This window comes from Triticum aestivum, chromosome 2B, assembly GCF_018294505.1.
Source record: "Triticum aestivum cultivar Chinese Spring chromosome 2B, IWGSC CS RefSeq v2.1, whole genome shotgun sequence".
NCBI lineage: Eukaryota > Viridiplantae > Streptophyta > Magnoliopsida > Poales > Poaceae > Triticum > Triticum aestivum.
In genome coordinates this window covers 431660138-431670775 of record NC_057798.1, presented here as the reverse complement: position 1 = coordinate 431670775, position 10638 = coordinate 431660138, and positions in this window count along the sequence as shown.

The following is a 10638-nucleotide window of genomic DNA, read 5'->3' as shown; positions in this document are numbered from 1 at the left end:
TGTATCCACGAGATCCCATCTTGGGGCCTGTTCCGGAGCTCCGCCGGAGGGGGCATCCACCATGGAGGGCTTCTACATCATCACCATAGCCCCTCCGATGAAGTGTGAGTAGTTTACTTCAGACCTTCGGGTCCATAGCTAGTAGCTAGATGGCTTCTTCTCTCTTTTTGGATCTCAATACAATGTTCTCCCCCTCTCTCGTGGAGATCTATTCGATGTAATCTTCTTTTTGCGGTGTGTTTGTTGAGACCGATGAATTGTGGGTTTATGATCCAGTATTATCTATGGAAAATATTTGATTCTTCTCTGAATTCTTTTATGTATGATTGAGTTATCTTTGCAAGTCTCTTCGAATTATCCTTTTTGGTTTGGCCAACTAGATTGGTAGTTCTTGCAATGGGAGAAGTGCTTAGCTTTGGGTTCAATCTTGCGGTGTCCTTACCCAGTGACAGAAAGGGTTGCAAGGCACGTATTGTATTGTTGCCATCGAGGATAACAAGATGGGTTTTTTATCATATTGCATGAATTTATCCCTCTACATCATGTCATCTTGCTTACGGCGTTACTCTGTTTTTACTTAATACTCTAGATGCATGCTGGATAGCGGTCGATGAGTGGAGTAATAGTAGTAGATGCAGAATCGTTTCGATCTACTTGTTTTGGACGTGATGCCTATATACATGATCATTGCCTAGATATACTCATAACTATGCTCAATTCTGTCAATTGCTCAACAGTAATTTGTTCACCCACCGTAGAATACTTATGCTCTTGAGAGAAGCCACTAGTGAAACCTATGGCCCCCGGGTCTATTCTCATCATATCAATCTATATCACTTTATTTACTTGCTTTGTTTTTACTTTGCCTTTACTTTTTACTTTGCATCTATCTATCAAAAATACCAAAAATATTATCTCTATCAGATCTCACTCTCGTAAGTGACCGTGAAGGGATTGACAACCCCTAAGCGTTGGTTGTGAGTTGCTATCGTTTTTGTGTAGGTACGAGGGACTTGTGCGTGGTCTCCTACTGGATTGATACCTTGGTTCTCAAAAACTGAGGGAAATAATTACGCTACTTTGCTACATCATCCTCTCCTCTTCGGGGAAATCCAATGCAGTGCTCAAGAGGTAGCACACACCGTTAACTTCGTCTATGAAAGATTCTTTCAATGATATAATTTTCACATTGTGCATGTCATGTACTATTAATCTTGTCAATAGTCAAAGGCGGTCTTAAAAATCTCATTACGCCCTATATAGATGGAAGGAGGGAGTATGAATCCATGTTATGTCCGATTAAATTTTTTCACTTGCTGTATAATGCATGTAACCTACTCATACCAACATTTTAGTGCATTCCAAATGTCTATACTACCACTGCAATTCGTACTAAATTTGAATTCGTTTCTCTATTTCAATAAGAATCTACAATCATGATTGTTGCCAACTTCAACCATCATAGTTTCCTTGCTATCCGTGAGATATAAATCGGACGGCCTATAATGCAGGATGGTAGGTACACCATCATCAACAACTCCGTTTTTTATAAGAGTAGAGATAAAATATATTAAATGTAGTATAACATGTTCATAAACACACCGTGTGTATCACCGTTATATATATTCATACATGCGTCGGTTTAAAACACTATGATAAATTCTTCAAATATCCGAATTCACTTTTTATAATGAAGTATATATGATCTATGTTCGTCTTTTACACCCAAACAACCCTCTTATCTTTGTAGCTAGTGCTAACTTTCTCTTGTGCATGCACACGCCCGCATCCCTCTCACCCTCCCTCAACATTCTCTAGCTCCATCGTGCAAATTCATCTTTTCACTTTAGGTCATTCACCCACGGTGTGTGTAGGCCCCCCAGCTCCTTCTTTACGGCACACATCGATCGATATGCCTCTCTAGCCAGGTGTGCCTAGCACAAACACAAGCTTCCCCTCTTCTCTTGTCACCGTCCATGCCTCACTCCCACCACTCTTTTCATCGTTCTCGTACACGCACACTCCTCCCCGCTCGATATAGTATGCCTCTCGTACCACCTCCTACATGCATCCCTCTCTCTCTATCCTTCTCCTTGTGCCTCATTTGCTTCTAACACACACATGCATGTATACCGATCGATCTCCCAACATATACCTAGATCGACTTTAACTACCCCCCCCATCGATCGACGTACCTCACAAGTTATGTCTCTCCTTTCTCTAACAAAGGGCGATTGATCTTCCTATGTAGTTATGTCTGCTTACCACAACCACATCGCCCTCCCTCATCATTCGTGCATGCCTCCTGACCCGTCTCTCACACGCACGTGCACAGACAACAAGCATCCATCTCATCTCTTATTGATATTGTGGGCGTGCCCTCCGTTTGTCTAGCAAGCCTATCCCACCTTTTGTTAGAAGCAACTCCACTACCGCCCCCTCCAACACTCTAGCTCTGTCTCTCTCCCAACCTTATTCCTCTCCTGCACATATGCATGGATGCTGATCGATCTCCCTTAATACATGAGGCAGATCAATCTCCTTAATACATGAGGTAGGCCTCTCTCCTCCTCCACACATATACCAGCCATTGTACCTCTATAGTTAATTGGGCCTCCCTCTTCCCCAGCACACACCGATAGTCGAGTGCTGCAGGTAGGTATCCATGCCACAGAGACAAACTGCACATGTCCCCTCTCACGTTCCAGTATGCTAGCCAATCTATATCTTTGACATGGGCACACACAAATTCGATGGCACTCTTTATCGACCGCGCGCGCACACACACACATCATCCCTCTTTTCGATTCTATGGACACCTCAAGCCGATGATACCTCCACTCTCTTCTCGTGGATTGCCCCCTCTATATATATGTTATATCCAGGACTCTATTTCACACACATTGCATATGTTACATTTTTTGATTGACCTCCCCCCCAAAAAAAAAACTCTCAAGAACCACACACTATATCTCTCTAGGTTTGTATCTCTCTCACACAACCCCATGTAGGTGGTGTACGTATACAAGAAGAGAATAGGTGCACCGTGCACGTACTCATGCTTCGTGCCCAGCCACACCCGCGTGGGTACACGGTGGAGCTCATTTCTTTACGAAATGGCAGCCCACGTGCTAATTTGAACTCATGTAGCGGTTGTTTACCTAGGGAGGTCGTGTACCACGCCTGCACGAAACAAAGTTCGACTTGACACGTTGCCGCGTTATTTTTAAATAAAGTTATAGCGCTCAATGGCACGTACACATAATATAAAACGATTTTTATGGAGAAAAAGGTAGTCCGCTCACTATATACAATGGAGCCTTGCGTGCCTGGTTTGTCGCTCTTCAGAGTATCTCACACAAGGCTGTGGTGGCCTCTCTCTCTCTCTCACCGTTGGTCACTGATCCGGTCGCATCCCGTCCGCCGGGGGGAAAGGGAGTGCGGTGGCCTCTCTCTCTCTCTTACCGTTGGTCACTGATCCGGCCGCATCCCGTCCGCTGGGGGAAAGGGAGGAAGTGCATCGTTTCTCCGTTCGACAACGCCGAGGCAGCACGTCATGATCTCCAATACACGCCGTTCTCTCTGACCAAGCTCCAGCGCGGCAGGGCCTACGCCACCTGCTCGCAGATTCCGCCCGCCGCCGCTCACCTAGTTACATCCCGACGACCTCCAGGTATCCCCTCCGGCCTTGCTCCACTGCCCGTCTTCCCACATCGCTGCATGTGGATCTTCCATAGTTCTTTGCAGAAAACGTAGCTCGTCCAACGTACTTTCCATATTGCATTCTCGTCCTCACACAATTTTAGACAAACACAACTGTGTTGTTATCTTCCCTTAGGGCAAGGAATATGCTTCTTTTTTGTCGTTGCATGTGTCATCAACTGTTATTGGCCAGTAATTGTTTCCTTTCTACCTCTTTTTTGCAAACAGGGCTATCCATTTCACCTCGTTGCTATTGCGACCTTTTGGTGAACTGCACAAATCACTTTTTTCTTAAGAGTGTTTTGTGCAGTTGTACTAAAATGTCACACGGCAACGTCTCTACATTTCAGTGCGACTGCACAAAGGGAGATTGGTTTTGCTCTATCCTCCTCATCCAACTCCGAGCCTAATCTTCTCCAACTAGTTAGTCTTAAGAGAGACTGCAAAGGTGACCGGCTTCTATTTGTGTGTTTATTGTTTCATCAGCAGTCCTCTATCATCGTAATCACACTTAATATCTTTGGATCAGGGACGCTCAGTGTCGGGGATATACCCCGCGGCGTAACCCAGCAGGAAGTATAACCCAGCCGAACTTCACGACTCACTAATGACCCGCCCTGACTGGACGGCACACTAAGTGACCCTCCCGATCCTGGCAGCTTAGGGGTGACCTGGCAGGTGGATCAGAGGATCAACAAGACCCGGGGGCCCAGGAGGCTTAAGGCCCAGAAGGCCGGCTTACGTTATGGTAGGCTGGCTTAAGAGGAAAGGCGTGAGGAATATCTCCCTTACAAGAAATCAAGACCCGGACTTGTACCCGGCTTGTAGTAGAAGATAGGCTAGTCCTAATCCTATTTGGACTCCACATGTAACCCGCCCCTCTAACTTATATAAGGAGGGGCAGGGCTCCCCAAAGAGGGAGAAGCAGCAAGAAACAATATCTAGGGCTAGACACAAAGGGGGAGCCGGCTTATGCGGCGACTCCCTCATGAGCATAATGAGACCTAGCCTCAAACAACATGTAGGGCTATTACCGGATGATGTTTCCCGGGGCCCGAAGCTATCTAAACCCTTGTATTGCGTGTTGATCCGCCCTGCGTCTCTCGTCCCACTCAACCCCTCTCAAGCTACCACATAGATGCGTTGGCCTCGCGACTAAGTCCTGACCCTAAGGACATCTGGCGTGACAATTCTTCGACAGTTGGCGCCCACCGTGGGGCCCGCGCACAGTGGTGTTGAGTTCTTGAAGGGATCTCTTTAGGGATCGAGAAGCTCGCGAATAGATGGACGAAGAAGAGCCGGCTTTAAGCAATCGCGCAGGGTAACATGAGGTCGGACAACCTTGAGCATAGCCGGCGATATTCATCGTGTTAAGATCAGAATCATGATTAAACTTTGGAGCCATCGGGTACAAGATTATGATATTGAGAAAGCTAGGGTTGCGTCGGTTCCACTGCGGCCGTCCAGGAAAGTCATCGAGACCGAGATTAAATCTTTCCGCTGCAGTTTTTTCCTTCTTGGATTAAGGGACGTATACACCGAGGCCGACGCGAAGTCATCTTGTGCTATGGTAAAGTCCACGGGGAGCAACCAGATCAGATCGGCCTTTGCAAAATCCATACAGAAAATATACGGCAAGAAGACTGAAGCTGTTACGTGGTCAGACAATCCATCATGGAACTAGATGTTGTTGCTAATACGCAAGTGGTCAAAAGTCAAAATACCATGAGTCAGCAAGAGAAAAAAAGGAAAGAGAGAGAGGAAGGCCACGACCCGATCTATTCAATCGGTTATGACTCGGAAGCAGCCTCTGCATCCATGACCTTGCTCAGCCACCGCCGACGCCGGATTGAGCCGGTCCTGCAGCCGCGACCCCGCGGTTGAGCCGCCCTCGGTCCCCGGTCGCTTCAGCTCGCCTTGAGGAGTCTTCCGCCCTTGTTGGTCCCCGGTCGCTTCGGCTCGCCTTGAATTCGGCCACACCCGCCGTGCTGGCCTCCTGCGCCACCCCATACCATCTCCTCCTCGGACTCGCTAGGCCACGCGCGCTTCGCATCATCCGCGAATCCCTCTGTTTCTTCGAGCGGGCCTCGTGTGGTCGTGAATCCTGAAGCCGCTGACCCGGACGAGACTTCCCAACCCGCTGCGCCGGAGCGCCCTGTTTCCAACGCCGAGTTCCACTGGTCATCACACCTCGAGCAGTCGTCCGTCTACAAGTCGCCTCCATGCGTCCGGGCCTCCCTGGTTTTCATGCTCCTCCTGCCGACTCGTCGGTGTGGCCGTGGGTGGTCGTTCTTCGCCCTGCGGTGCTGTGGGTCCTCAGCTACAGCTGCGCCTTCGACAGCCACGATCTGACTTGCTCCGGCCGGTGCCGGCTCATTGCTGCTGCTCCTGCTGGCTGCTCCCGTGCCGGTTCATCTTTGCAAGCCTCGCTTTTGAGCTGTCGCACCGGCAAGGGCCAGCTGCAGTTTCAGCCTTTTTGTTTTAAGATGTCAACGCATTCCATTCCAACGTCAAGGCCGCTGATTGGCAATTTGAGGATTGGGGATAAGGCAAGACTATTCAAAGATGGATGTATCTTTCCTAGGGAGGTGTTTCAAGCAGACGAATGGGTGTCGCATCAAACAGAGAAACGAGACTTCCCAACCCGCTCCACCGAAGCGCCATGTTTCCAATGCCGAGTTCCACTGGTCATCACACCTCGAGCAGCCGTCCGTCTACAAGTCGCCTCCACGCGTCTGGGCCTCCCTGGTTTTCATGCTCCTCCTGCCGACTCATCGGCGTGGCCGTGGGTGGTCGTTCTTTGCCCTGCGGTGCTGTGGGTCCTCAGCTACAGCTGCGCCTTCGACAACCATGATCTGACTTGCTCCAGCCGGTGTCGGCTCATTGCTGCAGCTCCTGCTGGCTGCTCCCGTGCCGGTTCATCTCCGCAAGCCTCGCTTTTGAGCTGTCGCACCGGCAAGGGCCAGCTACAGTTTCAGCCTTTTTGTTTTATGATGTCAACGCATTCCATTCCAACGTCAAGGCCGCTGATTGGCAATTTGAGGATTGGGGATAAGGCAAGACTATTCAAAGATGGATGTATCGTTCCTAGGGAGGTGTTTCAAGCAGACGAATGGGTGTCACATCAAACAGAGAAACGAGACTACAAGTTTATAATTACTGGAATATGGCGTTCACCCAACAAAATATCAGGTGATATCTTTCCTTTGTATTTTTTCAGCATATTAATTCGCTGAGAACAATCACTCTGGTCTATGGTTGGTATTTTTTTCACAGGATCATATTCATTACAAAAGTATCACAAAGGGACGTTAGTGCTTGTCCGAGCCGTGCTGTAGGACAGATACATGCGCAAGTTGCCCCTCCCGCTACAACACACGCGATTGATTCATCGTCTGCGCCGGCGGCCGACTCACCCGTCTGTGCCGGTTTACAACACCACAGACGACTCACCCGTTCGCTCTCGCGGCCGGATCACGCGTCCGCACCGGCTTATAACAAGGAGGACAACTTGCCCGTCCGCACCGACTTACAACGCCACGTCCGTTTCATATGTCTGTGCCGCCTCAGATGTTGCGATCGTCTTCACCGTCCGTCTCTTGCGGCCTGGGCTACACCAACACACCGGGCCGCACCTGTTTGCATGAGCTGTTTACTGAGTATGAGCAAGTCACTGCTTGGGAAGCCCGGTTTTTCTTCCAACAAATTGGAGGCAAATTATCATGTATTATCAGCAGCCGTCTGCACTGGATGGCTCAATGGATAGGCGCACAAGTCACCGCCACTACGGTTTGGTTAACTTCAAATAGCCAGTTGGAAGGAACCATTGGCCGAGTTGCTGACACGGCTCATACGGTATCATTTATAACCCGCCGCAGTCACCTCAATCTTCTGTGGATTCACATCGCGTTATCAACACCAATGATATACACCTTCTGCTATGGTCAGATATGGAGAATCTCAAGCCAACTCTTCGAGTCATCTTGAGACTCGGGGGCTACAATAGTATGGCTTGGCAAAATTAGCCGGTTTCAATGGATTCAAGAACTCCGGGTCATTGGAGGGAAGGTAACCCGGTTCCAGAGGCTACCGCTATATTGGTGAAAAATTTAAAGGCCGTCAAAAAATTTCCGGCTTAAAAAGAAGGACTCCGGTTTAAAATCCGGTTCAAGAGACATCTCTCTCCCACAAAGCACTGACACTCTTAATATCTGGTTTAAAAACCAGTTTAAGGGAAATTTATTTACCGCAAGGTTTTGAAGCTCTCAAATCCGGTTCAAATCTGGCTCAAGGTAAAGTTATCTCTCTCAAAGTTTTGAAGCTTTCAAATCCGGTTTAAACTTCCGGTTCAAAAGAATTAATTTGTCGCAAGTTCAAGTTCTCAGAAAGATTAAAAAGAACTTGCTGCCATGATGCGCGGTTCAAACATAGGTATCATGCATTACGGCTTACCTTATTATGGTCACTTGGGGGCTTCCTGCTCATCGGGCATAGCTATCAGTACCCCCTTGATCGGCGCAATGCCAAAACTTATATGGTCATTTGTGGGCTTCCTGTTCAAACATAGGTCGTATTCGAACCAAAGAGAACATAGCTGTCGATACCCTTTTGATTAGCAAACTGCTGAACCTACTTGGGGGCTTCTTGATCGTATCCGAATCATAGCTCAACCCCTTTGGGAATCAACCTAGATTGTATTCGAATCAGCATCACTAAACAACTCTTAAGGTCATTTGGGGGCTTCCTGTTCAAACATAGGTCATATTCGAACCTAAGAGAACATAGCTGTCGATACCCACTTTGATCGGCATCGCCAACGCCACTGGGGGCTATATGATCGTATTCGAATCTTAGCTTAACCCCTTTGGAACGGTTTACTGATCATATTCGAATCAGAAGCCTAAATTTTTTTTATCTATTTTTATACAATCGCAAGTATTTGAGTTGTCACAAATATCATATGTGTCGGCTCTTACAAAGTTGAGTTATCAACTTCACTGTCCGGGTCACATAAACCGGCGGTATCATTCAAAGGATCATAGGGATCTTGTGATCTACTTGTGTGCAGGATAAGACTATATTTGGGTGGTTACCCGCCCTGGCTTTTGATATTAAGTCGCCAGGGCATATGTTATTTGAACTCTGTGCAAGATCTACAGAGCTATGGCTTACATAAATGATCAAGTTCAAGCCCATCATCAAAGATTGAAATTGATGTCTCAAAAGGGTTATTAATTCTTGATTTTCTCAAAGGCTATATGCCACCGGGTTACAATGAATGCGCATCGGTCAAGAGCCGCCAGATATTTAAACTTCGGATTTACTTGTCAACCGATGAGGTATTCAAATCTTTAATAGCCAAAACTGGCTGGATTTTCATGATGATATTGAATGATTGAGGTTTTCATACCGGATTATATTGTTCAAATCTTAAATAGCCAACATGGCTGGATTTCTATTGTGATTATCAATAACCAGTGTTATGATTGAGGTTTTCAAAGTCGCTTCAGTGCAATGGCTATTATTTTATCAATGGATATGATTTATTCTACAATGAAAGGAACAGTCCCGAGTCGCTGCATGCTTACGACCCAACACTTGAGGGCTACATTATTCAAATTGAGATTACATCGAATATACAAGTCCCATGTCACTGCCAGCATGCACCATGGCACTTGGGGGCTAATGCAAAGTCAATTTTTGCTCAACTTATTGAAGACCCGACTCATCACATTTTAAATGAGCCGGCCCTTGGGGGCTACCAATTGCTCCTGTTGAAAATTCAAGGTACACAAGCCTCAATCTAGTACATTAAGAGATCCACTACTTAGTTGTTAAAGTAAAAAACTCTTAAGCTTATGGACATGGGTTCAAGCCCCATGGCGGAGATTACATCATATAATGTTATTATTAATGAATTATTTACAAAGATCCTGCTCATTATTGCATAATAACCCGACCCTTGGGGGCTACGCTAGTTGAAGTTTTTATGAGCATAAGGCAATTACAAGTCCCAGGTTTCTGCAAGCATGACAACCCGACACTTGGGGGCTACATATGTGGAATATTCAGTTTATGACTAATGATTGAGATGAATAAACCCGGATTTCTTCAAGGTTGCAACACTTATATTGAAGCAAGTCTTAAGTTATCACTATGTTCTCCTCTTAAGACTTGGGGGCTACATGTATTATGCATATAAAGAAGGAACATCTTCAAATTCTCAGCTTTGAGTAAATTAGGAAGATCAATTACATGACCCGGTGTCAACAACAATTATGACCCGGCATCGTCTATTTTATAATCCGGCAGTTTTTGGTAATGATAAACCGACAAGTTTTACATCTTCAAGCCGGTAGAATATCAGATGGGTATTTGAAGACCAAAATTATTTAACCCGGCGCCTTGGAAGCTGACTCAAGTGGATTATTCTTCACAATATTTTTCTGTGAGAAACCAACATCAGCAAATTGAGAATGAAGCTAGCTTATTTAACCCGGAGCACAAGGAATTAAGGATGATCAGGTGCCAGCGTACAAGAATTTTTAACCCGGAACACAATCTGTCAAATTTGTTCTTGTGTTTATTTTGCAGCATAAGTTTACCATGGATAAATCCAAGCTAAACTTGGGGGCTAATGTCGGGGATATACCCCACGGCGTAACCCGGCAGAAAGTATAACCCAGCCGGACTTGGCGACTCACTAATGACCCGCCCTGACTGGACGGCACACTAAGTGACCCGCCCGATCCTGGCGGCTTATTGGTGACCTGGCAAGCGGATCAGAGGAGTGACAAGACCCGAGGGCCCAGGAGGCTCAAGGCCCAGAAGGACGGCTTACGTTATGGTAGGCTGGCTTAAGAGGAAAGGCATGAGGAATATCTCCCTTACAAGGAATCAAGACCCGAACTTGTACCCGGCTTGTAGTAGAAGATA